The following is a 27665-nucleotide window of genomic DNA, read 5'->3' as shown; positions in this document are numbered from 1 at the left end:
TAATATAAAGTTATCTTTTCGTATTTACTATCACCAATATTCCCGGAAATGTTTTTTTATTATTTATTGTTATTATTATATTCAATGGATGAATTAGTATTTATGATATGAAGAGAAAGGGAGGGGGGGGGGGGGGAAAGGGGAAAGAGTATAAGTATATATGGGTATATCTCCCACATACAAAGATATATGTCCCATAAAATATAAAGGATAAAAATAAATATAAATATATACATATACATATAAATATAGATGGATGAATGGCTCTCAGGGGGTGGGGGGAGAGTGGTCTGCAAATCCGGGATGTCGCAATAAAATTACGCACGCCGGATAGATCACTGTCTCTCCAACCCGTGAGAGAAATGGTGTGTATTAATCTAATGAATTTTTAGTCCAGACATGAAAAATCTAGAGCTTCATTTAGTCCTTGGGGGTTTAGGGTGTCCAATTTGAAAATCCAGGCTGATTCTGCCAAACACAGTTTTCTAAATCGATCACCCCCTCTTTTTGTATTCTGGATTTGTTCAATTCCTGTCACTGTTAGGCCACTAGGGTCACCACCATGTTTTGTCAGAAAATGGCGTGGGACACTGTGATTGTGTACTTTTTTCAAGATATTGTTCCTATGTTCTCTAAATCTGCTTTTTAGGCTCCTAATTGTTCGTCCCACGTACTGGAGTTTACATGGGCACTCCAGCACGTAGACACAATAGGTTGTTTCACAATTAATAAAATGTTTTATTGGAAAAGTTTGTTTATTATGAGTAGAGCTAATGGTTTTCATTTTATTGGATGTGTATTGACATGTTAGACAGATTTTTTTATTACATTTAAAGTTACCGTTCGGTTTGGGGGGAATCCAAGTAGATACTGTGTTATTAATTGATGGTAGCAAGCTAGGGGCTATATGATCTTTAAGGCTTCTATTCCTTCTAAAGGTAATCTTAGGCTTAGTTAGTATATTTCTTAGGATTTTATCATGAGAGAGTAATTTGAAATTTTCTAGAATAATTTTCTTTATTTGTTGAGATTTATTGTTAAATTTTGAAATAAATGCGATTTGATTTGATATTTGGTTATCTTTTATTGTATGTTCTTTTGGTTCTAGAAGGCTAGTTCTTTTTATTTTATTTACCTGTACTAGGGCATCCTGCAAAATTTCCTTAGGATATCCTCTTCTCTCAAAATTTTTTATCATTATTTCTGACTGTTTTTTGTATTCTGAATCAAGTGAACAATTTCGACGAATCCGCAATAACTGATTTTTAGGGATATTGTTTATCCAGGGTTTATAGTGTCCACTGGTAAAATGTAGATAGTTGTTAGTTCCCACTGGTTTAATATAGTTAGCAGAGATTAATGAGCCATTGGAGGTGGAGAATGCGATATCCAGAAAGTTTACCGATGTGTAACTAAAAGTGTGAGTAAATTTTAAATTAAAAGTGTTTAGATTAAGAAAATTAACAAAAGCGAGTGCCAAATCGTGTCCCCCTTCCCAAATAATAAACAAATCGTCAATGAAACGGCCATAGAGGACCAGATTCTCTCTATATGGACCGCCCCATATAAGTTGTTCCTCTAGGCGGCCCATATAGAGGTTCGCGAAACTTGGCGCAAATCTGGTCCCCATGGCCGTTCCAAGGCGCTGTAAATAGTGGTGATCTTCAAAAATAAAATAATTGTGAGTGAGAATAAAAAGTATAGAATCTAAAATAAATTTCTTACGTGATGGTGAGATTTGTGTATCTAACTCTAAATAGTGACTAACTGCCCCCACACCCTTATCGTGCGGAATATTAGTGTACAGTGCCTGGACATCAAGGGTTAAGAATCCCCAACCCTTGTTCCAGGATAAATCTAAAGTTTTGTTTAAAATATGTGTCGTGTCTTTAATATGTGAAGAAAGTGAAATAACAAATTTTTGAAGGTGAGAATCAACAAAATGTGACAAATTAGAGGTGAGGGACCCAACACCCGAAATAATGGGTCTCCCTGGTGGTGAAGTGAGGTCTTTGTGAATTTTGGGTAAAAAGTAAAATGTGGGGGTGATAGGGTGATAGGGAAACAAAAATTGTGATTCCTCTCTGGATATCGCACCCTCCACCTCCGCGCAGTCTAACAGGTCTCTAAATTGAGTATGGAAAAGGGGGGTAGGGTTCGATGGTAGTTTAATATAATAGTCAACATTGTTAAGTTGTTTATAGGCTTCCAACAGGTATGCCTCTCTTTCCATCAGGACCACTCCCCCCCCCTTATCCGCCTGTTTAACCACTATGGCTAGGTCTTTCTTCAAGTTTTTAAGTTCGGCACGTTCTAATTTAGTTAGATTGTCCACTTGATATTTTTTCTTTTTGGTACATAGGTCTCTAAACTCATCCAAAGTTTTATTGTAAAAGATGGTAATGGCTGGGCTTTTTTGTTCAAGGGGAAAAAAGTTCGATTTTTTCTTAAACCGGGGTTGTGTTGTAGGGGTGTTAGTTAAATTTAGATTAAATAGTTCTATTTCCTCTGCACTATTTTCATCCAGTAAGGATTGGAGTGTCACTATACCTATTTCATCTGAACTGTCCAAAACAATGGGGCTACTTTCATCTGTGCAGTTTGTTCTTTTTAGATCCTTATTAGCAAAAAAACGTTTTCTGCACAAATCTCTAGTGAATTTATTTAAATCTGTAAACAGGTCAAAAATATTAGGGTCACTTTGTGGTGCAAAATTAAGTCCTTTACACAATAAGGACTTCTGGGCATCAGTTAATTGATGGGATGTTAAATTAAAAATGCCAGTGGTGTTTAATTCAGTCTGGGTTTTCTTTGCTCTCTTTCCCCTTCCTCTTCTCCCTCTCGGTCTCTGAACCTTTTTGGTGTATGATTTGTAAGGTTTGTATACGGGTTGTAATCCTGCCACGTTCGGGATTGAAAAACCTGGTCACTTTTTGTTCTGGTATTAGCTATTACATCAGTGGTTGGCTGTTGGGATGAACGGGTGGGGCTTCGTTCTCTCATATTAGGTTTATTATAATTTGGTCTATATTCAGAGTTATAAGTATTATTTCTATTTGGAGAGACAGTGATCTATCCGGCGTGCGTAATTTTATTGCGACATCCCGGATTTGCAGACCACTCTCCCCCCACCCCCTGAGAGCCATTCATCCATCTATATTTATATGTATATGTATATATTTATATTTATTTTTATCCTTTATATTTTATGGGACATATATCTTTGTATGTGGGAGATATACCCATATATACTTATACTCTTTCCCCTTTCCCCCCCCCCCCTCCCTTTCTCTTCATATCATAAATACTAATTCATCCATTGAATATAATAATAACAATAAATAATAAAAAAACATTTCCGGGAATATTGGTGATAGTAAATACGAAAAGATAACTTTATATTAGAAGTTGACACCATTTACTAACAATAAAAATATAAAAATTAAAAATTACAAATACAATTAAAATGAGAAATTTGAGTTTAATAATAATAAAAAAGGATTTCATAGTAATTGATCTCACAAAGAGTTGAAATAAATCTGTTATCCATATTTACAAAAAATATATGTATCTAATTGTTCTTTATCGGCTCTCTTTTGGTCTATTATTAATTGTATAAAATTTTCATACAACTTTGCCCTCTATTTTTTTATAAATTCATTGCTATTCAACTATATTAGAAATAATAAATAATCAAATGATCTAATTATTTTTCTCCCTCTGTTATTATTTATATATTTATTTATTTAATTATATATTCCTTATAATATTTAGTATTATATATATGTTTATATTTTTGACACACCTTACGGACGTGTGCAGATATTAATACGCATATACTCCTTGAGACTTTGCATGCAATATATCTGCTCAATTGAGATCGACTAACATGTGTATTTTCTTATTATGTATATTATTTTTTATGTTTAATATTATTATATATATATATATTTTTTTATCGTTAAATTTAGGATATGCATGTTCAGATATGTGTATTTTTTTGGATGCTTATTTAAGCATACAAAACTAAATACACTAAGCCTGTTCATGGATATTTTTGGTTTAATATAGGCGCCACATTGAGCGCATAAGAATCCAATATATTTGGTTATTTGATATTTATAAAACAAACAAAGACTCCTCACTTGAATCCTACTCTTTGATATTTAGTTATACAAGTTCAATTTTGCGTATATATATGTACTAGTCCAGATTAAAGCTCTTACTGGACACACTGTGCTATGCTTAATTTAAATGTATTTTAAAGGAAAGTACTATCTGTTTGATAATGTGAGACATACAGCGCAAGCTGACACAGGTTATTAGAATCATTTAATTAATCAATTAATGAGTCAATTCATCACAGCCCTATAAATAAAGTCTGTTCAGTGAACACAGTCACTCGTCTTGATAAAGTTCCCAGCTTCATTACGGAACGAAACGCGTTGACGTAATCAACCTACCTGAGACGGAGATCCCATCTACAGAACTTTCATCTGCCTCCTGCCTCCCCGCAAAAATTTGGGATTTCGCTAAATACCGACAACCAGCCGCTTTACACTACCAGGCTGAATAGAAACACCTTCTCGCTCCCCGACAGGTGTACGCTCACCCGCTTGCTGAAGCGCGGCTCTCCCATCTCCCGAGCCGCCGGACATCAGCCGCGTCACCTGGCACCTCTCCCCATACTACACCGAGGGGATTGAGACCTCTGCGGCACCTTGCTGCAAGTTACCCAACAGTTATATATTTACCGCCCCGCTGAAGCGCGGCTCTCCAATTCTGCGTGCCGCCGGACATCAGCGGGTTTGCATCGTCTCTCCCCCCACACTGTGCTAAAGGGATCGAGACCTTGTGGCATATTATTACCAGCGACTGGACAGGTACATTTACATTATTCTGCTGAAGTGCGGCTTTCTATCACCTTGAGCCGCCGGACATCAGCAACTATACCCTGCTTCTCTCCCCATCCACCTCAAAGGGATCGAGAATCGCATGATAGATTGCCACAAGTGTATGCCCACCGTTAAATTTCATCTGCTGAATTACTATACACCCCAGCTGAAGAGCAGCTCTCCCTCCATCTGAGCTGCCGGCCACCAGCTGCTGGATACTATCTGCCTCTCCCCACACTACATCTAGGGGATTGAGGTCTGCTATACGGGTGAGCATAATATATATTTTGTGACTGTTTCCAATTGTAAGCCACCAGCCAGCTAATAATGAGATACTATTTCATCTAAAACCGGAACTTTGCCCGATTTCTTTCTAATATATTTTCTATTTGGCAGGAGATTGATGTTCATTAATTCCATCAGCAAAGAATTATCATTGATAAATACACCAATGAGATTATAATTAATTGATTGGGATCCCATTCTCTTCTTTTTAATAATTGTCTTGTTTTTTAGATGCTGTATATTTATATGTATTGTATTTTATTTACTTATTTGTGATAAAACATTTTTTTAAAAGCAACAGTGTGTCCACAAGTCGTTTCTTTTTAGACAGCCAATGTGTTACAGATATTGAAACTATTTAAACAGCAGCGCAATTTACTCCAACCCCCTCTTTTCTAGTCTTCTTTTATTTGTGGGTCTGACGGGCCCACAGGAGTTACTGCAGAAGCTGTAGCAAAATTTGCCAGTTAATTATACATACCTTGGAAGTATTGATTCTTGACTGCAGAGCGCCGGGAGTTGTGTCCCAGAGAGCACCATCCTTGGTGCTACTCTGTCACGCAATAAACCCCATTGCATATTTTGGATGTGTACCTAGAGTTTAAAGCAGAAAAACAGGAACTTTTAGAATTTTCATTTTTTTGACCAAAACGACAGCGCCGGGGGTTATAAACATGTTGATATGGATGTGATTTTTTTTCTGACTGCGGTTTTAAAACCATGCACCAGAATCCACTTCTTTCAACTCAGTAATACATTTTGGATGTGTACCTAGAGTTTAAAGCAGAAAAACAGGAACTTTTAGAATTTTCATTTTTTGACCAAAACGACAGCCCCGGGGGTTATAAACATGTTGATATGGATGTGATTTTTTTTCTGACTGCGGTTTCAAAACCATGCACCAGAATCCACTTCTTTCAACTCAGTAATACATTTTGGATGTGTACCTAGAGTTTAAAGCAGAAAAACAGGAACTTTTAGAATTTTCATTTTTTGACCAAAACGACAGCGCCGGGGGTTATAAACATGTTGATATGGATGTGATTTTTTTTCTGACTGCGGTTTCAAAACCATGCACCAGAATCCACTTCTTTCAACTCAGTAATACATTTTGGATGTGTACCTAGAGTTTAAAGCAGAAAAACAGGAACTTTTAGAATTTTCATTTTTTGACCAAAACGACAGCCCCGGGAGTTATAAAAATGTTGATATATATGTGATTTTTTTTTCTGACTGCGGTTTCAAAACCATGCACCAGAATCCACTTCTTTCAACTCAGTAATACATTTTGGATGTGTACCTAGAGTTTAAAGCAGAAAAACAGGAACTTTTAGAATTTTCATTTTTTGACCAAAACGACAGCCCCGGGGGTTATAAACATGTTGATATGGATGTGATTTTTTTTCTGACTGCGGTTTCAAAACCATGCACCAGAATCCACTTCTTTCAACTCAGTAATACATTTTGGATGTGTACCTAGAGTTTAAAGCAGAAAAACAGGAACTTTTAGAATTTTCATTTTTTGACCAAAACGACAGCCCCGGGGGTTATAAACATGTTGATATGGATGTGATTTTTTTTCTGACTGCGGTTTCAAAACCATGCACCAGAATCCACTTCTTTCAACTCAGTAATACATTTTGGATGTGTACCTAGAGTTTAAAGCAGAAAAACAGGAACTTTTAGAATTTTCATTTTTTGACCACAACGACAGCCCCGGGGGTTATAAACATATTGATATGGATGTGATTTTTTTTCTGACTGCGGTTTCAAAACCATGCACCAGAATCCACTTCTTTCAACTCAGTAATACATTTTGGATGTGTACCTAGAGTTTAAAGCAGAAAAACAGGAACTTTTAGAATTTTCATTTTTTGACCAAAACGACAGCCCCGGGGGTTATAAACATGTTGATATGGATGTGATTTTTTTTCTGACTGCGGTTTCAAAACCATGCACCAGAATCCACTTCTTTCAACTCAGTAATACATTTTGGATGTGTACCTAGAGTTTAAAGCAGAAAAACAGGAACTTTTAGAATTTTCATTTTTTGACCAAAACGACAGCCCCGGGAGTTATAAAAATGTTGATATATATGTGATTTTTTTTTCTGACTGCGGTTTCAAAACCATGCACCAGAATCCACTTCTTTCAAGTCAGTAATACATTTTGGATGTGTACCTAGAGTTTAAAGCAGAAAAAACTGAACTTTTAGAATTTTAATTTTTTGACCAAAACGACAGCCCCGGGGGTTATAAAAATGTTGATATGGATGTGATTTTTTTTCTGACTGCGGTTTCAAAACCATGCACCAGAATCCACTTCTTTCAACTCAGTTATACATTTTGGATGTGTACCTAGAGTTTAAAGCAGAAAAACAGGAACTTTTAGAATTTTCATTTTTTGACCAAAACGACAGCCCCGGGGGTTATAAACATGTTGATATGGTTGTGATTTTTTGTCTGACTGCGGTTTCAAAACCATGCACCAGAATCCACTTCTTTCAACTAAGTAATATATTTTGGATGTGTACCTAGAGTTTAAAGCAGAAAAACAGGAACTTTTAGAATTTTAATTTTTTGACCAAAACGACAGCGCCGGGGGTTATAAACATGTTGATATGGATGTGATTTTTTTTCTGACTGCGGTTTCAAAACCATGCACCAGAATCCACTTCTTTCAACTCAGTAATACATTTTGGATGTGTACCTAGAGTTTAAAGCAGAAAAACAGGAACTTTTAGAATTTTCATTTTTTGACCAAAACGACAGCCCCGGGAGTTATAAAAATGTTGATATATATGTGATTTTTTTTTTCTGACTGCGGTTTCAAAACCATGCACCAGAATCCACTTCTTTCAAGTCAGTAATACATTTTGGATGTGTACCTAGAGTTTAAAGCAGAAAAAACTGAACTTTTAGAATTTTAATTTTTTGACCAAAACGACAGCCCCGGGGGTTATAAAAATGTTGATATGGATGTGATTTTTTTTCTGACTGCGGTTTCAAAACCATGCACCAGAATCCACTTCTTTCAACTCAGTTATACATTTTGAATGTGTACCTAGAGTTTAAAGCAGAAAAACAGGAACTTTTAGAATTTTCATTTTTTGACCAGAACGACAGCCCCGGGGGTTATAAACATGTTGATATGGATGTGATTTTTTTTCTGACTGCGGTTTCAAAACCATGCACCAGAATCCACTTCTTTCAACTCAGTAATACATTTTGGATGTGTACATAGAGTTTAAAGCAGAAAAACAGGAACTTTTAGAATTTTCATTTTTTGACCAAAACGACAGCCCCGGGGGTTATAAACATGTTGATATGGATGTGATTTTTTTTCTGACTGCGGTTTCAAAACCATGCACCAGAATCCACTTCTTTCAACTCAGTAATACATTTTGGATGTGTACCTAGAGTTTAAAGCAGAAAAACAGGAACTTTTAGAATTTTCATTTTTTTGACCAAAACGACAGCGCCGGGGGTTATAAACATGTTGATATGGATGTGATTTTTTTTCTGACTGCGGTTTTAAAACCATGCACCAGAATCCACTTCTTTCAACTCAGTAATACATTTTGGATGTGTACCTAGAGTTTAAAGCAGAAAAACAGGAACTTTTAGAATTTTTATTTTTTGACCAAAACGACAGCCCCGGGAGTTATAAAAATGTTGATATATATGTGATTTTTTTTTCTGACTGCGGTTTCAAAACCATGCACCAGAATCCACTTCTTTCAAGTCAGTAATACATTTTGGATGTGTACCTAGAGTTTAAAGCAGAAAAAACTGAACTTTTAGAATTTAAATTTTTTGACCAAAACGACAGCCCCGGGGGTTATAAAAATGTTGATATGGATGTGATTTTTTTTCTGACTGCGGTTTCAAAACCATGCACCAGAATCCACTTCTTTCAACTCAGTTATACATTTTGGATGTGTACCTAGAGTTTAAAGCAGAAAAACAGGAACTTTTAGAATTTTCATTTTTTGACCAAAACGACAGCCCCGGGGGTTATAAACATGTTGATATGGTTGTGATTTTTTTTCTGACTGCGGTTTCAAAACCATGCACCAGAATGCACTTCTTTCAAGTCAGTAATACATTTTGGATGTGTACCTAGAGTTTAAAGCAGAAAAACAGGAACTTTTAGAATTTTCAATTTTTTGACCAGAACGACAGCCCCGGGGGTTATAAACATGTTGATATGGATGTGATTTTTTTTCTGACTGCGGTTTCAAAACCATGCACCAGAATCCACTTCTTTCAACTAAGTAATATATTTTGGATGTGTACCTAGAGTTTAAAGCAGAAAAACAGGAACTTTTAGAATTTTCATTTTTTTGACCAAAACGACAGCGCCGGGGGTTATAAACATGTTGATATGGATGTGATTTTTTTTCTGACTGCGGTTTTAAAACCATGCACCAGAATCCACTTCTTTCAACTCAGTAATACATTTTGGATGTGTACCTAGAGTTTAAAGCAGAAAAACAGGAACTTTTAGAATTTTCATTTTTTGACCAAAACGACAGCCCCGGGGGTTATAAACATGTTGATATGGATGTGATTTTTTTTCTGACTGCGGTTTCAAAACCATGCACCAGAATCCACTTCTTTCAACTCAGTAATACATTTTGGATGTGTACCTAGAGTTTAAAGCAGAAAAACAGGAACTTTTAGAATTTTCATTTTTTGACCAAAACGACAGCCCCGGGGGTTATAAACATGTTGATATGGATGTGATTTTTTTCTGACTGCGGTTTCAAAACCATGCACCAGAATCCACTTCTTTCAACTCAGTAATACATTTTGGATGTGTACCTAGAGTTTAAAGCAGAAAAACAGGAACTTTTAGAATTTTCATTTTTTGACCAAAACGACAGCCCCGGGAGTTATAAAAATGTTGATATATATGTGATTTTTTTTTCTGACTGCGGTTTCAAAACCATGCACCAGAATCCACTTCTTTCAACTCAGTAATACATTTTGGATGTGTACCTAGAGTTTAAAGCAGAAAAACAGGAACTTTTAGAATTTTCATTTTTTGACCAAAACGACAGCCCCGGGGGTTATAAACATGTTGATATGGATGTGATTTTTTTTCTGACTGCGGTTTCAAAACCATGCACCAGAATCCACTTCTTTCAACTCAGTAATACATTTTGGATGTGTACCTAGAGTTTAAAGCAGAAAAACAGGAACTTTTAGAATTTTCATTTTTTGACCAAAACGACAGCCCCGGGGGTTATAAACATGTTGATATGGATGTGATTTTTTTTCTGACTGCGGTTTCAAAACCATGCACCAGAATCCACTTCTTTCAACTCAGTAATACATTTTGGATGTGTACCTAGAGTTTAAAGCAGAAAAACAGGAACTTTTAGAATTTTCATTTTTTGACCACAACGACAGCCCCGGGGGTTATAAACATATTGATATGGATGTGATTTTTTTTCTGACTGCGGTTTCAAAACCATGCACCAGAATCCACTTCTTTCAACTCAGTAATACATTTTGGATGTGTACCTAGAGTTTAAAGCAGAAAAACAGGAACTTTTAGAATTTTCATTTTTTGACCAAAACGACAGCCCCGGGGGTTATAAACATGTTGATATGGATGTGATTTTTTTTCTGACTGCGGTTTCAAAACCATGCACCAGAATCCACTTCTTTCAACTCAGTAATACATTTTGGATGTGTACCTAGAGTTTAAAGCAGAAAAACAGGAACTTTTAGAATTTTCATTTTTTGACCAAAACGACAGCCCCGGGAGTTATAAAAATGTTGATATATATGTGATTTTTTTTTCTGACTGCGGTTTCAAAACCATGCACCAGAATCCACTTCTTTCAAGTCAGTAATACATTTTGGATGTGTACCTAGAGTTTAAAGCAGAAAAAACTGAACTTTTAGAATTTTAATTTTTTGACCAAAACGACAGCCCCGGGGGTTATAAAAATGTTGATATGGATGTGATTTTTTTTCTGACTGCGGTTTCAAAACCATGCACCAGAATCCACTTCTTTCAACTCAGTTATACATTTTGGATGTGTACCTAGAGTTTAAAGCAGAAAAACAGGAACTTTTAGAATTTTCATTTTTTGACCAAAACGACAGCCCCGGGGGTTATAAACATGTTGATATGGTTGTGATTTTTTGTCTGACTGCGGTTTCAAAACCATGCACCAGAATGCACTTCTTTCAAGTCAGTAATACATTTTGGATGTGTACCTAGAGTTTAAAGCAGAAAAACAGGAACTTTTAGAATTTTCATTTTTTTACCAGAACGACAGCCCCGGGGATTATAAACATGTTGATATGGATGTGATTTTTTTTCTGACTGCGGTTTCAAAACCATGCACCAGAATCCACTTCTTTCAACTAAGTAATATATTTTGGATGTGTACCTAGAGTTTAAAGCAGAAAAACAGGAACTTTTAGAATTTTCATTTTTTGACCAAAACGACAGCGCCGGGGGTTATAAACATGTTGATATGGATGTGATTTTTTTTCTGACTGCGGTTTCAAAACCATGCACCAGAATCCACTTCTTTCAACTCAGTAATACATTTTGGATGTGTACCTAGAGTTTAAAGCAGAAAAACAGGAACTTTTAGAATTTTCATTTTTTGACCAAAACGACAGCCCCGGGAGTTATAAAAATGTTGATATATATGTGATTTTTTTTTTCTGACTGCGGTTTCAAAACCATGCACCAGAATCCACTTCTTTCAAGTCAGTAATACATTTTGGATGTGTACCTAGAGTTTAAAGCAGAAAAAACTGAACTTTTAGAATTTTAATTTTTTGACCAAAACGACAGCCCCGGGGGTTATAAAAATGTTGATATGGATGTGATTTTTTTTCTGACTGCGGTTTCAAAACCATGCACCAGAATCCACTTCTTTCAACTCAGTTATACATTTTGAATGTGTACCTAGAGTTTAAAGCAGAAAAACAGGAACTTTTCGAATTTTCATTTTTTGACCAAAACGACAGCGCCGGGGGTTATAAACATGTTGATATGGATGTGATTTTTTTTCTGACTGCGGTTTCAAAACCATGCACCAGAATCCACTTCTTTCAACTCAGTAATACATTTTGGATGTGTACCTAGAGTTTAAAGCAGAAAAACAGGAACTTTTAGAATTTTCATTTTTTGACCAGAACGACAGCCCCGGGGGTTATAAACATGTTGATATGGATGTGATTTTTTTTCTGACTGCGGTTTCAAAACCATGCACCAGAATCCACTTCTTTCAACTCAGTAATACATTTTGGATGTGTACATAGAGTTTAAAGCAGAAAAACAGGAACTTTTAGAATTTTCATTTTTTGACCAAAACGACAGCCCCGGGGGTTATAAACATGTTGATATGGATGTGATTTTTTTTCTGACTGCGGTTTCAAAACCATGCACCAGAATCCACTTCTTTCAACTCAGTAATACATTTTGGATGTGTACCTAGAGTTTAAAGCAGAAAAACAGGAACTTTTAGAATTTTCATTTTTTGACCAAAACGACAGCCCCGGGGGTTATAAACATGTTGATATGGATGTGATTTTTTTTCTGACTGCGGTTTCAAAACCATGCACCAGAATCCACTTCTTTCAACTCAGTAATACATTTTGGATGTGTACCTAGAGTTTAAAGCAGAAAAACAGGAACTTTTAGAATTTTTATTTTTTGACCAAAACGACAGCCCCGGGGGTTATAAACATGTTGATATGGATGTGATTTTTTTTCTGACTGCGGTTTCAAAACCATGCACCAGAATCCACTTCTTTCAACTCAGTAATACATTTTGGATGTGTACCTAGAGTTTAAAGCAGAAAAACAGGAACTTTTAGAATTTTCATTTTTTGACCAAAACGACAGCCCCGGGAGTTATAAAAATGTTGATATATATGTGATTTTTTTTTCTGACTGCGGTTTCAAAACCATGCACCAGAATCCACTTCTTTCAAGTCAGTAATACATTTTGGATGTGTACCTAGAGTTTAAAGCAGAAAAAACTGAACTTTTAGAATTTAAATTTTTTGACCAAAACGACAGCCCCGGGGATTATAAAAATGTTGATATGGATGTGATTTTTTTTCTGACTGCGGTTTCAAAACCATGCACCAGAATCCACTTCTTTCAACTCAGTTATACATTTTGGATGTGTACCTAGAGTTTAAAGCAGAAAAACAGGAACTTTTAGAATTTTCATTTTTTGACCAAAACGACAGCCCCGGGGGTTATAAACATGTTGATATGGTTGTGATTTTTTTCTGACTGCGGTTTCAAAACCATGCACCAGAATGCACTTCTTTCAAGTCAGTAATACATTTTGGATGTGTACCTAGAGTTTAAAGCAGAAAAACAGGAACTTTTAGAATTTTCAATTTTTTGACCAGAACGACAGCCCCGGGGGTTATAAACATGTTGATATGGATGTGATTTTTTTTCTGACTGCGGTTTCAAAACCATGCACCAGAATCCACTTCTTTCAACTCAGTAATACATTTTGGATGTGTACCTAGAGTTTAAAGCAGAAAAACAGGAACTTTTAGAATTTTCATTTTTTGACCAAAACGACAGCCCCGGGAGTTATAAAAATGTTGATATATATGTGATTTTTTTTTCTGACTGCGGTTTCAAAACCATGCACCAGAATCCACTTCTTTCAAGTCAGTAATACATTTTGGATGTGTACCTAGAGTTTAAAGCAGAAAAAACTGAACTTTTAGAATTTTAATTTTTTGACCAAAACGACAGCCCCGGGGGTTATAAAAATGTTGATATGGATGTGATTTTTTTTCTGACTGCGGTTTCAAAACCATGCACCAGAATCCACTTCTTTCAACTCAGTTATACATTTTGGATGTGTACCTAGAGTTTAAAGCAGAAAAACAGGAACTTTTAGAATTTTCATTTTTTGACCAAAACGACAGCCCCGGGGGTTATAAACATGTTGATATGGTTGTGATTTTTTGTCTGACTGCGGTTTCAAAACCATGCACCAGAATGCACTTCTTTCAAGTCAGTAATACATTTTGGATGTGTACCTAGAGTTTAAAGCAGAAAAACAGGAACTTTTAGAATTTTCATTTTTTGACCAGAACGACAGCCCCGGGGATTATAAACATGTTGATATGGATGTGATTTTTTTTCTGACTGCGGTTTCAAAACCATGCACCAGAATCCACTTCTTTCAACTAAGTAATATATTTTGGATGTGTACCTAGAGTTTAAAGCAGAAAAACAGGAACTTTTAGAATTTTCATTTTTTGACCAAAACGACAGCGCCGGGGGTTATAAACATGTTGATATGGATGTGATTTTTTTTCTGACTGCGGTTTCAAAACCATGCACCAGAATCCACTTCTTTCAACTCAGTAATACATTTTGGATGTGTACCTAGAGTTTAAAGCAGAAAAACAGGAACTTTTAGAATTTTCATTTTTTGACCAAAACGACAGCCCCGGGAGTTATAAAAATGTTGATATATATGTGATTTTTTTTTTCTGACTGCGGTTTCAAAACCATGCACCAGAATCCACTTCTTTCAAGTCAGTAATACATTTTGGATGTGTACCTAGAGTTTAAAGCAGAAAAAACTGAACTTTTAGAATTTTAATTTTTTGACCAAAACGACAGCCCCGGGGGTTATAAAAATGTTGATATGGATGTGATTTTTTTTCTGACTGCGGTTTCAAAACCATGCACCAGAATCCACTTCTTTCAACTCAGTTATACATTTTGAATGTGTACCTAGAGTTTAAAGCAGAAAAACAGGAACTTTTCGAATTTTCATTTTTTGACCAAAACGACAGCGCCGGGGGTTATAAACATGTTGATATGGATGTGATTTTTTTTCTGACTGCGGTTTCAAAACCATGCACCAGAATCCACTTCTTTCAACTCAGTAATACATTTTGGATGTGTACCTAGAGTTTAAAGCAGAAAAACAGGAACTTTTAGAATTTTCATTTTTTGACCAGAACGACAGCCCCGGGGGTTATAAACATGTTGATATGGATGTGATTTTTTTTCTGACTGCGGTTTCAAAACCATGCACCAGAATCCACTTCTTTCAACTCAGTAATACATTTTGGATGTGTACATAGAGTTTAAAGCAGAAAAACAGGAACTTTTAGAATTTTCATTTTTTGACCAAAACGACAGCCCCGGGGGTTATAAACATGTTGATATGGATGTGATTTTTTTTCTGACTGCGGTTTCAAAACCATGCACCAGAATCCACTTCTTTCAACTCAGTAATACATTTTGGATGTGTACCTAGAGTTTAAAGCAGAAAAACAGGAACTTTTAGAATTTTCATTTTTTGACCAAAACGACAGCCCCGGGGGTTATAAACATGTTGATATGGATGTGATTTTTTTTCTGACTGCGGTTTCAAAACCATGCACCAGAATCCACTTCTTTCAACTCAGTAATACATTTTGGATGTGTACCTAGAGTTTAAAGCAGAAAAACAGGAACTTTTAGAATTTTTATTTTTTGACCAAAACGACAGCCCCGGGGGTTATAAACATGTTGATATGGATGTGATTTTTTTTCTGACTGCGGTTTCAAAACCATGCACCAGAATCCACTTCTTTCAACTCAGTAATACATTTTGGATGTGTACCTAGAGTTTAAAGCAGAAAAACAGGAACTTTTAGAATTTTCATTTTTTGACCAAAACGACAGCCCCGGGAGTTATAAAAATGTTGATATATATGTGATTTTTTTTTCTGACTGCGGTTTCAAAACCATGCACCAGAATCCACTTCTTTCAAGTCAGTAATACATTTTGGATGTGTACCTAGAGTTTAAAGCAGAAAAAACTGAACTTTTAGAATTTAAATTTTTTGACCAAAACGACAGCCCCGGGGATTATAAAAATGTTGATATGGATGTGATTTTTTTTCTGACTGCGGTTTCAAAACCATGCACCAGAATCCACTTCTTTCAACTCAGTTATACATTTTGGATGTGTACCTAGAGTTTAAAGCAGAAAAACAGGAACTTTTAGAATTTTCATTTTTTGACCAAAACGACAGCCCCGGGGGTTATAAACATGTTGATATGGTTGTGATTTTTTTCTGACTGCGGTTTCAAAACCATGCACCAGAATGCACTTCTTTCAAGTCAGTAATACATTTTGGATGTGTACCTAGAGTTTAAAGCAGAAAAACAGGAACTTTTAGAATTTTCAATTTTTTGACCAGAACGACAGCCCCGGGGGTTATAAACATGTTGATATGGATGTGATTTTTTTTCTGACTGCGGTTTCAAAACCATGCACCAGAATCCACTTCTTTCAACTAAGTAATATATTTTGGATGTGTACCTAGAGTTTAAAGCAGAAAAACAGGAACTTTTAGAATTTTCATTTTTTTGACCAAAACGACAGCGCCGGGGGTTATAAACATGTTGATATGGATGTGATTTTTTTTCTGACTGCGGTTTTAAAACCATGCACCAGAATCCACTTCTTTCAACTCAGTAATACATTTTGGATGTGTACCTAGAGTTTAAAGCAGAAAAACAGGAACTTTTAGAATTTTCATTTTTTGACCAAAACGACAGCCCCGGGAGTTATAAAAATGTTGATATATATGTGATTTTTTTTTCTGACTGCGGTTTCAAAACCATGCACCAGAATCCACTTCTTTCAAGTCAGTAATACATTTTGGATGTGTACCTAGAGTTTAAAGCAGAAAAAACTGAACTTTTAGAATTTTAATTTTTTGACCAAAACGACAGCCCCGGGGGTTATAAAAATGTTGATATGGATGTGATTTTTTTTCTGACTGCGGTTTCAAAACCATGCACCAGAATCCACTTCTTTCAACTCAGTTATACATTTTGGATGTGTACCTAGAGTTTAAAGCAGAAAAAACTGAACTTTTAGAATTTTAATTTTTTGACCAAAACGACAGCGCCGGGGGTTATAAACATGTTGATATGGATGTGATTTTTTTTCTGACTGCGGTTTCAAAACCATGCACCAGAATCCACTTCTTTCAACTCAGTAATACATTTTGGATGTGTACCTAGAGTTTAAAGCAGAAAAACAGGAACTTTTAGAATTTTCATTTTTTGACCAAAACGACAGCGCCGGGGGTTATAAACATGTTGATATGGATGTGATTTTTTTACTGACTGCGGTTTCAAAACCATGCACCAGAATCCACTTCTTTCAACTCAGTAATACATTTTGGATGTGTACCTAGAGTTTAAAGCAGAAAAACAGGAACTTTTAGAATTTTCATTTTTTGACCAAAACGACAGCCCCGGGGGTTATAAACATGTTGATATGGTTGTGATTTTTTTTCTGACTGCGGTTTCAAAACCATGCACCAGAATCCACTTCTTTCAACTCAGTAATACATTTTGGATGTGTACCTAGAGTTTAAAGCAGAAAAACAAGAACTTTTAGAATTTTCATTTTTTGACCAAAACGACAGCCCCGGGGGTTATAAACATGTTGATATGGATGTGATTTTTTTTCTGACTGCGGTTTCAAAACCATGCACCAGAATCCACTTCTTTCAACTCAGTAATACATTTTGGATGTGTACCTAGAGTTTAAAGCAGAAAAACAGGAACTTTTAGAATTTTCATTTTTTGACCAAAACGACAGCTCCGGGAGTTATAAAAATGTTGATATATATGTGATTTTTTTTTCTGACTGCGGTTTCAAAACCATGCACCAGAATCCACTTCTTTCAAGTCAGTAATACATTTTGGATGTGTACCTAGAGTTTAAAGCAGAAAAAACTGAACTTTTAGAATTTTCATTTTTTGACCAAAACGACAGCCCCGGGGGTTATAAAAATGTTGATATGGATGTGATTTTTTTCTGACTGCAGTTTCAAAACCATGCACCAGAATCCACTTCTTTCAACTCAGTAATACATTTTGGATGTGTACCTAGAGTTTAAAGCAGAAAAACAGGAACTTTTAGAATTTTCATTTTTTGACCAAAACGACAGCCCCGGGGGTTATAAACATGTTGATATGGATGTGATTTTTTTTCTGACTGCGGTTTCAAAACCATGCACCAGAATCCACTTCTTTCAACTCAGTAATACATTTTGGATGTGTACCTAGAGTTTAAAGCAGAAAAAACGGAACTTTTAGAATTTTCATTTTTTGACCAAAACGACAGCCCCGGGGGTTATAAACATGTTGATATGGTTGTGATTTTTTTCTGACTGCGGTTTCAAAACCATGCACCAGAATCCACTTCTTTCAACTCAGTAATACATTTTGGATGTGTACCTAGAGTTTAAAGCAGAAAAACAGGAACTTTTAGAATTTTCATTTTTTGACCAAAACGACAGCCCCGGGGGTTATAAATATGTTGATATGGATGTGATTTTTTTTCTGACTGCGGTTTCAAAACCATGCACCAGAATCCACTTCTTTCAACTCAGTAATACATTTTGGATTTGTACCTAGAGTTTAAAGCAGAAAAAACTGAACTTTTAGAATTTTCATTTTTTGACCAAAACGACAGCCCCGGGGGTTATAAACATGTTGATATGGTTGTGATTTTTTTTCTGACTGCGGTTACAAAACCATGCACCAGAATCCACTTCTTTCAACTCAGTAATACATTTTGGATGTGTACCTAGAGTTTAAAGCAGAAAAACAGGAACTTTTAGAATTTTCATTTTTTGACCAAAACGACAGCCCCGGGAGTTATAAAAATGTTGATATATATGTGATTTTTTTTTTCTGACAGCGGTTTCAAAACCATGCACCAGAATCCACTTCTTTCAACTCAGTTATACATTTTGGATGTGTACCTAGAGTTTAAAGCAGAAAAACAGGAACTTTTAGAATTTTCATTTTTTGACCAGAACGACAGCCCCGGGGGTTATAAACATGTTGATATGGATGTGATTTTTTTTCTGACTGCGGTTTCAAAACCATGCACCAGAATCCACTTCTTTCAACTCAGTAATACATTTTGGATGTGTACCTAGAGTTTAAAGCAGAAAAACAGGAACTTTTCGAATTTTCATTTTTTGACCAAAACGACAGCGCCGGGGGTTATAAACATGTTGATATGGATGTGATTTTTTTTCTGACTGCGGTTTCAAAACCATGCACCAGAATGCACTTCTTTCAAGTCAGTAATACATTTTGGATGTGTACCTAGAGTTTAAAGCAGAAAAACAGGAACTTTTAGAATTTTCAATTTTTTGACCAGAACGACAGCCCCGGGGGTTATAAACATGTTGATATGGATGTGATTTTTTTTCTGACTGCGGTTTCAAAACCATGCACCAGAATCCACTTCTTTCAACTAAGTAATATATTTTGGATGTGTACCTAGAGTTTAAAGCAGAAAAACAGGAACTTTTAGAATTTTCATTTTTTTGACCAAAACGACAGCGCCGGGGGTTATAAACATGTTGATATGGATGTGATTTTTTTTCTGACTGCGGTTTTAAAACCATGCACCAGAATCCACTTCTTTCAACTCAGTAATACATTTTGGATGTGTACCTAGAGTTTAAAGCAGAAAAACAGGAACTTTTAGAATTTTCATTTTTTGACCAAAACGACAGCCCCGGGAGTTATAAAAATGTTGATATATATGTGATTTTTTTTTCTGACTGCGGTTTCAAAACCATGCACCAGAATCCACTTCTTTCAAGTCAGTAATACATTTTGGATGTGTACCTAGAGTTTAAAGCAGAAAAAACTGAACTTTTAGAATTTTAATTTTTTGACCAAAACGACAGCCCCGGGGGTTATAAAAATGTTGATATGGATGTGATTTTTTTTCTGACTGCGGTTTCAAAACCATGCACCAGAATCCACTTCTTTCAACTCAGTTATACATTTTGGATGTGTACCTAGAGTTTAAAGCAGAAAAAACTGAACTTTTAGAATTTTAATTTTTTGACCAAAACGACAGCGCCGGGGGTTATAAACATGTTGATATGGATGTGATTTTTTTTCTGACTGCGGTTTCAAAACCATGCACCAGAATCCACTTCTTTCAACTCAGTAATACATTTTGGATGTGTACCTAGAGTTTAAAGCAGAAAAACAGGAACTTTTAGAATTTTCATTTTTTGACCAAAACGACAGCGCCGGGGGTTATAAACATGTTGATATGGATGTGATTTTTTTACTGACTGCGGTTTCAAAACCATGCACCAGAATCCACTTCTTTCAACTCAGTAATACATTTTGGATGTGTACCTAGAGTTTAAAGCAGAAAAACAGGAACTTTTAGAATTTTCATTTTTTGACCAAAACGACAGCCCCGGGGGTTATAAACATGTTGATATGGTTGTGATTTTTTTTCTGACTGCGGTTTCAAAACCATGCACCAGAATCCACTTCTTTCAACTCAGTAATACATTTTGGATGTGTACCTAGAGTTTAAAGCAGAAAAACAAGAACTTTTAGAATTTTCATTTTTTGACCAAAACGACAGCCCCGGGGGTTATAAACATGTTGATATGGATGTGATTTTTTTTCTGACTGCGGTTTCAAAACCATGCACCAGAATCCACTTCTTTCAACTCAGTAATACATTTTGGATGTGTACCTAGAGTTTAAAGCAGAAAAACAGGAACTTTTAGAATTTTCATTTTTTGACCAAAACGACAGCTCCGGGAGTTATAAAAATGTTGATATATATGTGATTTTTTTTTCTGACTGCGGTTTCAAAACCATGCACCAGAATCCACTTCTTTCAAGTCAGTAATACATTTTGGATGTGTACCTAGAGTTTAAAGCAGAAAAAACTGAACTTTTAGAATTTTCATTTTTTGACCAAAACGACAGCCCCGGGGGTTATAAAAATGTTGATATGGATGTGATTTTTTTCTGACTGCAGTTTCAAAACCATGCACCAGAATCCACTTCTTTCAACTCAGTAATACATTTTGGATGTGTACCTAGAGTTTAAAGCAGAAAAACAGGAACTTTTAGAATTTTCATTTTTTGACCAAAACGACAGCCCCGGGGGTTATAAACATGTTGATATGGATGTGATTTTTTTTCTGACTGCGGTTTCAAAACCATGCACCAGAATCCACTTCTTTCAACTCAGTAATACATTTTGGATGTGTACCTAGAGTTTAAAGCAGAAAAAACGGAACTTTTAGAATTTTCATTTTTTGACCAAAACGACAGCCCCGGGGGTTATAAACATGTTGATATGGTTGTGATTTTTTTCTGACTGCGGTTTCAAAACCATGCACCAGAATCCACTTCTTTCAACTCAGTAATACATTTTGGATGTGTACCTAGAGTTTAAAGCAGAAAAACAGGAACTTTTAGAATTTTCATTTTTTGACCAAAACGACAGCCCCGGGGGTTATAAATATGTTGATATGGATGTGATTTTTTTTCTGACTGCGGTTTCAAAACCATGCACCAGAATCCACTTCTTTCAACTCAGTAATACATTTTGGATTTGTACCTAGAGTTTAAAGCAGAAAAAACTGAACTTTTAGAATTTTCATTTTTTGACCAAAACGACAGCCCCGGGGGTTATAAACATGTTGATATGGTTGTGATTTTTTTTCTGACTGCGGTTACAAAACCATGCACCAGAATCCACTTCTTTCAACTCAGTAATACATTTTGGATGTGTACCTAGAGTTTAAAGCAGAAAAACAGGAACTTTTAGAATTTTCATTTTTTGACCAAAACGACAGCCCCGGGAGTTATAAAAATGTTGATATATATGTGATTTTTTTTTTCTGACAGCGGTTTCAAAACCATGCACCAGAATCCACTTCTTTCAACTCAGTTATACATTTTGGATGTGTACCTAGAGTTTAAAGCAGAAAAACAGGAACTTTTAGAATTTTCATTTTTTGACCAGAACGACAGCCCCGGGGGTTATAAACATGTTGATATGGATGTGATTTTTTTTCTGACTGCGGTTTCAAAACCATGCACCAGAATCCACTTCTTTCAACTCAGTAATACATTTTGGATGTGTACCTAGAGTTTAAAGCAGAAAAACAGGAACTTTTCGAATTTTCATTTTTTGACCAAAACGACAGCGCCGGGGGTTATAAACATGTTGATATGGATGTGATTTTTTTTCTGACTGCGGTTTCAAAACCATGCACCAGAATCCACTTCTTTCAACTCAGTAATACATTTTGGATGTGTACCTAGAGTTTAAAGCAGAAAAACAGGAACTTTTAGAATTTTCATTTTTTGACCAAAACGACAGCCCCGGGAGTTATAAAAATGTTGATATATATGTGATTTTTTTTTCTGACTGCGGTTTCAAAACCATGCACCAGAATCCACTTCTTTCAACTCAGTTATACATTTTGGATGTGTACCTAGAGTTTAAAGCAGAAAAACAGGAACTTTTAGAATTTTCATTTTTTGACCAGAACGACAGCCCCGGGGGTTATAAACATGTTGATATGGATGTGATTTTTTTTCTGACTGCGGTTTCAAAACCATGCACCAGAATCCACTTCTTTCAACTAAGTAATATATTTTGGATGTGTACCTAGAGTTTAAAGCAGAAAAACAGGAACTTTTAGAATTTTCATTTTTTGACCAAAACGACAGCGCCGGGGTTATAAACATGTTGATATGGATGTGATTGTTTTTCTGACTGCGGTTTCAAAACCATGCACCAGAATCCACTTCTTTCAACTCAGTAATACATTTTGGATGTGTACCTAGAGTTTAAAGCAGAAAAACAGGAACTTTTAGAATTTTCATTTTTTGACCAAAACGACAGCCCCGGGAGTTATAAAAATGTTGATATATATATGTGATTTTTTTTTTCTGACTGCGGTTTCAAAACCATGCACCAGAATCCACTTCTTTAAAGTCAGTAATACATTTTGGATGTGTACCTAGAGTTTAAAGCAGAAAAACAGGAACTTTTCGAATTTTCATTTTTTGACCAAAACGACAGCGCCGGGGGTTATAAACATGTTGATATGGATGTGATTTTTTTTCTGACTGCGGTTTCAAAACCATGCACCAGAATCCACTTCTTTCAACTCAGTAATACATTTTGGATGTGTACCTAGAGTTTAAAGCAGAAAAACAGGAACTTTTAGAATTTTCATTTTTTGACCAAAACGACAGCTCCGGGAGTTATAAAAATGTTGATATATATGTGATTTTTTTTTCTGACTGCGGTTTCAAAACCATGCACCAGAATCCACTTCTTTCAAGTCAGTAATACATTTTGGATGTGTACCTAGAGTTTAAAGCAGAAAAAACTGAACTTTTAGAATTTTCATTTTTTGACCAAAACGACAGCCCCGGGGGTTATAAAAATGTTGATATGGATGTGATTTTTTTCTGACTGCAGTTTCAAAACCATGCACCAGAATCCACTTCTTTCAACTCAGTAATACATTTTGGATGTGTACCTAGAGTTTAAAGCAGAAAAACAGGAACTTTTAGAATTTTCATTTTTTGACCAAAACGACAGCCCCGGGGGTTATAAACATGTTGATATGGATGTGATTTTTTTTCTGACTGCGGTTTCAAAACCATGCACCAGAATCCACTTCTTTCAACTCAGTAATACATTTTGGATGTGTACCTAGAGTTTAAAGCAGAAAAAACGGAACTTTTAGAATTTTCATTTTTTGACCAAAACGACAGCCCCGGGGGTTATAAACATGTTGATATGGTTGTGATTTTTTTCTGACTGCGGTTTCAAAACCATGCACCAGAATCCACTTCTTTCAACTCAGTAATACATTTTGGATGTGTACCTAGAGTTTAAAGCAGAAAAACAGGAACTTTTAGACGTTTCATTTTTTGACCAAAACGACAGCCCCGGGGGTTATAAATATGTTGATATGGATGTGATTTTTTTTCTGACTGCGGTTTCAAAACCATGCACCAGAATCCACTTCTTTCAACTCAGTAATACATTTTGGATTTGTACCTAGAGTTTAAAGCAGAAAAAACTGAACTTTTAGAATTTTCATTTTTTGACCAAAACGACAGCCCCGGGGGTTATAAACATGTTGATATGGTTGTGATTTTTTTTCTGACTGCGGTTACAAAACCATGCACCAGAATCCACTTCTTTCAACTCAGTAATACATTTTGGATGTGTACCTAGAGTTTAAAGCAGAAAAACAGGAACTTTTAGAATTTTCATTTTTTGACCAAAACGACAGCCCCGGGAGTTATAAAAATGTTGATATATATGTGATTTTTTTTTTCTGACAGCGGTTTCAAAACCATGCACCAGAATCCACTTCTTTCAACTCAGTTATACATTTTGGATGTGTACCTAGAGTTTAAAGCAGAAAAACAGGAACTTTTAGAATTTTCATTTTTTGACCAGAACGACAGCCCCGGGGGTTATAAACATGTTGATATGGATGTGATTTTTTTTCTGACTGCGGTTTCAAAACCATGCACCAGAATCCACTTCTTTCAACTCAGTAATACATTTTGGATGTGTACCTAGAGTTTAAAGCAGAAAAACAGGAACTTTTCGAATTTTCATTTTTTGACCAAAACGACAGCGCCGGGGGTTATAAACATGTTGATATGGATGTGATTTTTTTTCTGACTGCGGTTTCAAAACCATGCACCAGAATCCACTTCTTTCAACTCAGTAATACATTTTGGATGTGTACCTAGAGTTTAAAGCAGAAAAACAGGAACTTTTAGAATTTTCATTTTTTGACCAAAACGACAGCCCCGGGAGTTATAAAAATGTTGATATATATGTGATTTTTTTTTCTGACTGCGGTTTCAAAACCATGCACCAGAATCCACTTCTTTCAACTCAGTTATACATTTTGGATGTGTACCTAGAGTTTAAAGCAGAAAAACAGGAACTTTTAGAATTTTCATTTTTTGACCAGAACGACAGCCCCGGGGGTTATAAACATGTTGATATGGATGTGATTTTTTTTCTGACTGCGGTTTCAAAACCATGCACCAGAATCCACTTCTTTCAACTAAGTAATATATTTTGGATGTGTACCTAGAGTTTAAAGCAGAAAAACAGGAACTTTTAGAATTTTCATTTTTTGACCAAAACGACAGCGCCGGGGTTATAAACATGTTGATATGGATGTGATTGTTTTTCTGACTGCGGTTTCAAAACCATGCACCAGAATCCACTTCTTTCAACTCAGTAATACATTTTGGATGTGTACCTAGAGTTTAAAGCAGAAAAACAGGAACTTTTAGAATTTTCATTTTTTGACCAAAACGACAGCCCCGGGAGTTATAAAAATGTTGATATATATATGTGATTTTTTTTTTCTGACTGCGGTTTCAAAACCATGCACCAGAATCCACTTCTTTAAAGTCAGTAATACATTTTGGATGTGTACCTAGAGTTTAAAGCAGAAAAACAGGAACTTTTCGAATTTTCATTTTTTGACCAAAACGACAGCGCCGGGGGTTATAAACATGTTGATATGGATGTGATTTTTTTTCTGACTGCGGTTTCAAAACCATGCACCAGAATCCACTTCTTTCAACTCAGTAATACATTTTGGATGTGTACCTAGAGTTTAAAGCAGAAAAACAGGAACTTTTAGAATTTTCATTTTTTGACCAAAACGACAGCCCCGGGGGTTATAAACATGTTGATATGGTTGTGATTTTTTTTCTGACTGCGGTTTCAAAACCATGCACCAGAATCCACTTCTTTCAACTCAGTAATACATTTTGGATGTGTACCTAGAGTTTAAAGCAGAAAAACAGGAACTTTTAGAATTTTCATTTTTTGACCAAAACGACAGCCCCGGGAGTTATAAAAATGTTGATATATATGTGATTTTTTTTTCTGACTGCGGTTTCAAAACCATGCACCAGAATCCACTTCTTTCAAGTCAGTAATACATTTTGGATGTGTACCTAGAGTTTAAAGCAGAAAAAACTGAACTTTTAGAATTAAAATTTTTTGACCAAAACGACAGCCCCGGGGGTTATAAAAATGTTGATATGGATGTGATTTTTTTTCTGACTGCGGTTTCAAAACCATGCACCAGAATCCACTTCTTTCAACTCAGTTATACATTTTGGATGTGTACCTAGAGTTTAAAGCAGAAAAACAGGAACTTTTAGAATTTTCATTTTTTGACCAGAACGACAGCCCCGGGGGTTATAAACATGTTGATATGGATGTGATTTTTTTTCTGACTGCGGTTTCAAAACCATGCACCAGAATCCACTTCTTTCAACTAAGTAATATATTTTGGATGTGTACCTAGAGTTTAAAGCAGAAAAACAGGAACTTTTAGAATTTTCATTTTTTGACCAAAACGACAGCGCCGGGGTTATAAACATGTTGATATGGATGTGATTGTTTTTCTGACTGCGGTTTCAAAACCATGCACCAGAATCCACTTCTTTCAACTCAGTAATACATTTTGGATGTGTACCTAGAGTTTAAAGCAGAAAAACAGGAACTTTTAGAATTTTCATTTTTTGACCAAAACGACAGCCCCGGGAGTTATAAAAATGTTGATATATATATGTGATTTTTTTTTTCTGACTGCGGTTTCAAAACCATGCACCAGAATCCACTTCTTTAAAGTCAGTAATACATTTTGGATGTGTACCTAGAGTTTAAAGCAGAAAAACAGGAACTTTTCGAATTTTCATTTTTTGACCAAAACGACAGCGCCGGGGGTTATAAACATGTTGATATGGATGTGATTTTTTTTCTGACTGCGGTTTCAAAACCATGCACCAGAATCCACTTCTTTCAACTCAGTAATACATTTTGGATGTGTACCTAGAGTTTAAAGCAGAAAAACAGGAACTTTTAGAATTTTCATTTTTTGACCAAAACGACAGCCCCGGGGGTTATAAACATGTTGATATGGTTGTGATTTTTTTTCTGACTGCGGTTTCAAAACCATGCACCAGAATCCACTTCTTTCAACTCAGTAATACATTTTGGATGTGTACCTAGAGTTTAAAGCAGAAAAACAGGAACTTTTAGAATTTTCATTTTTTGACCAAAACGACAGCCCCGGGGGTTATAAACATGTTGATATGGATGTGATTTTTTTTCTGACTGCGGTTTCAAAACCATGCACCAGAATCCACTTCTTTCAACTCAGTAATACATTTTGGATGTGTACCTAGAGTTTAAAGCAGAAAAACAGGAACTTTTAGAATTTTCATTTTTTGACCAAAACGACAGCCCCGGGAGTTATAAAAATGTTGATATATATGTGATTTTTTTTTCTGACTGCGGTTTCAAAACCATGCACCAGAATCCACTTCTTTCAAGTCAGTAATACATTTTGGATGTGTACCTAGAGTTTAAAGCAGAAAAAACTGAACTTTTAGAATTTTCATTTTTTGACCAAAACGACAGCCCCGGGGGTTATAAAAATGTTGATATGGATGTGATTTTTTTTCTGACTGCGGTTTCAAAACCATGCACCAGAATCCACTTCTTTCAACTCAGTAATACATTTTGGATGTGTACCTAGAGTTTAAAGCAGAAAAAACGGAACT

This window comes from Crinia signifera, chromosome 11, assembly GCF_055691185.1.
Source record: "Crinia signifera chromosome 11, ASM5569118v1, whole genome shotgun sequence".
Classification (NCBI taxonomy): domain Eukaryota; kingdom Metazoa; phylum Chordata; class Amphibia; order Anura; family Myobatrachidae; genus Crinia; species Crinia signifera.
Note: the sequence above shows the minus strand (reverse complement) of the source record.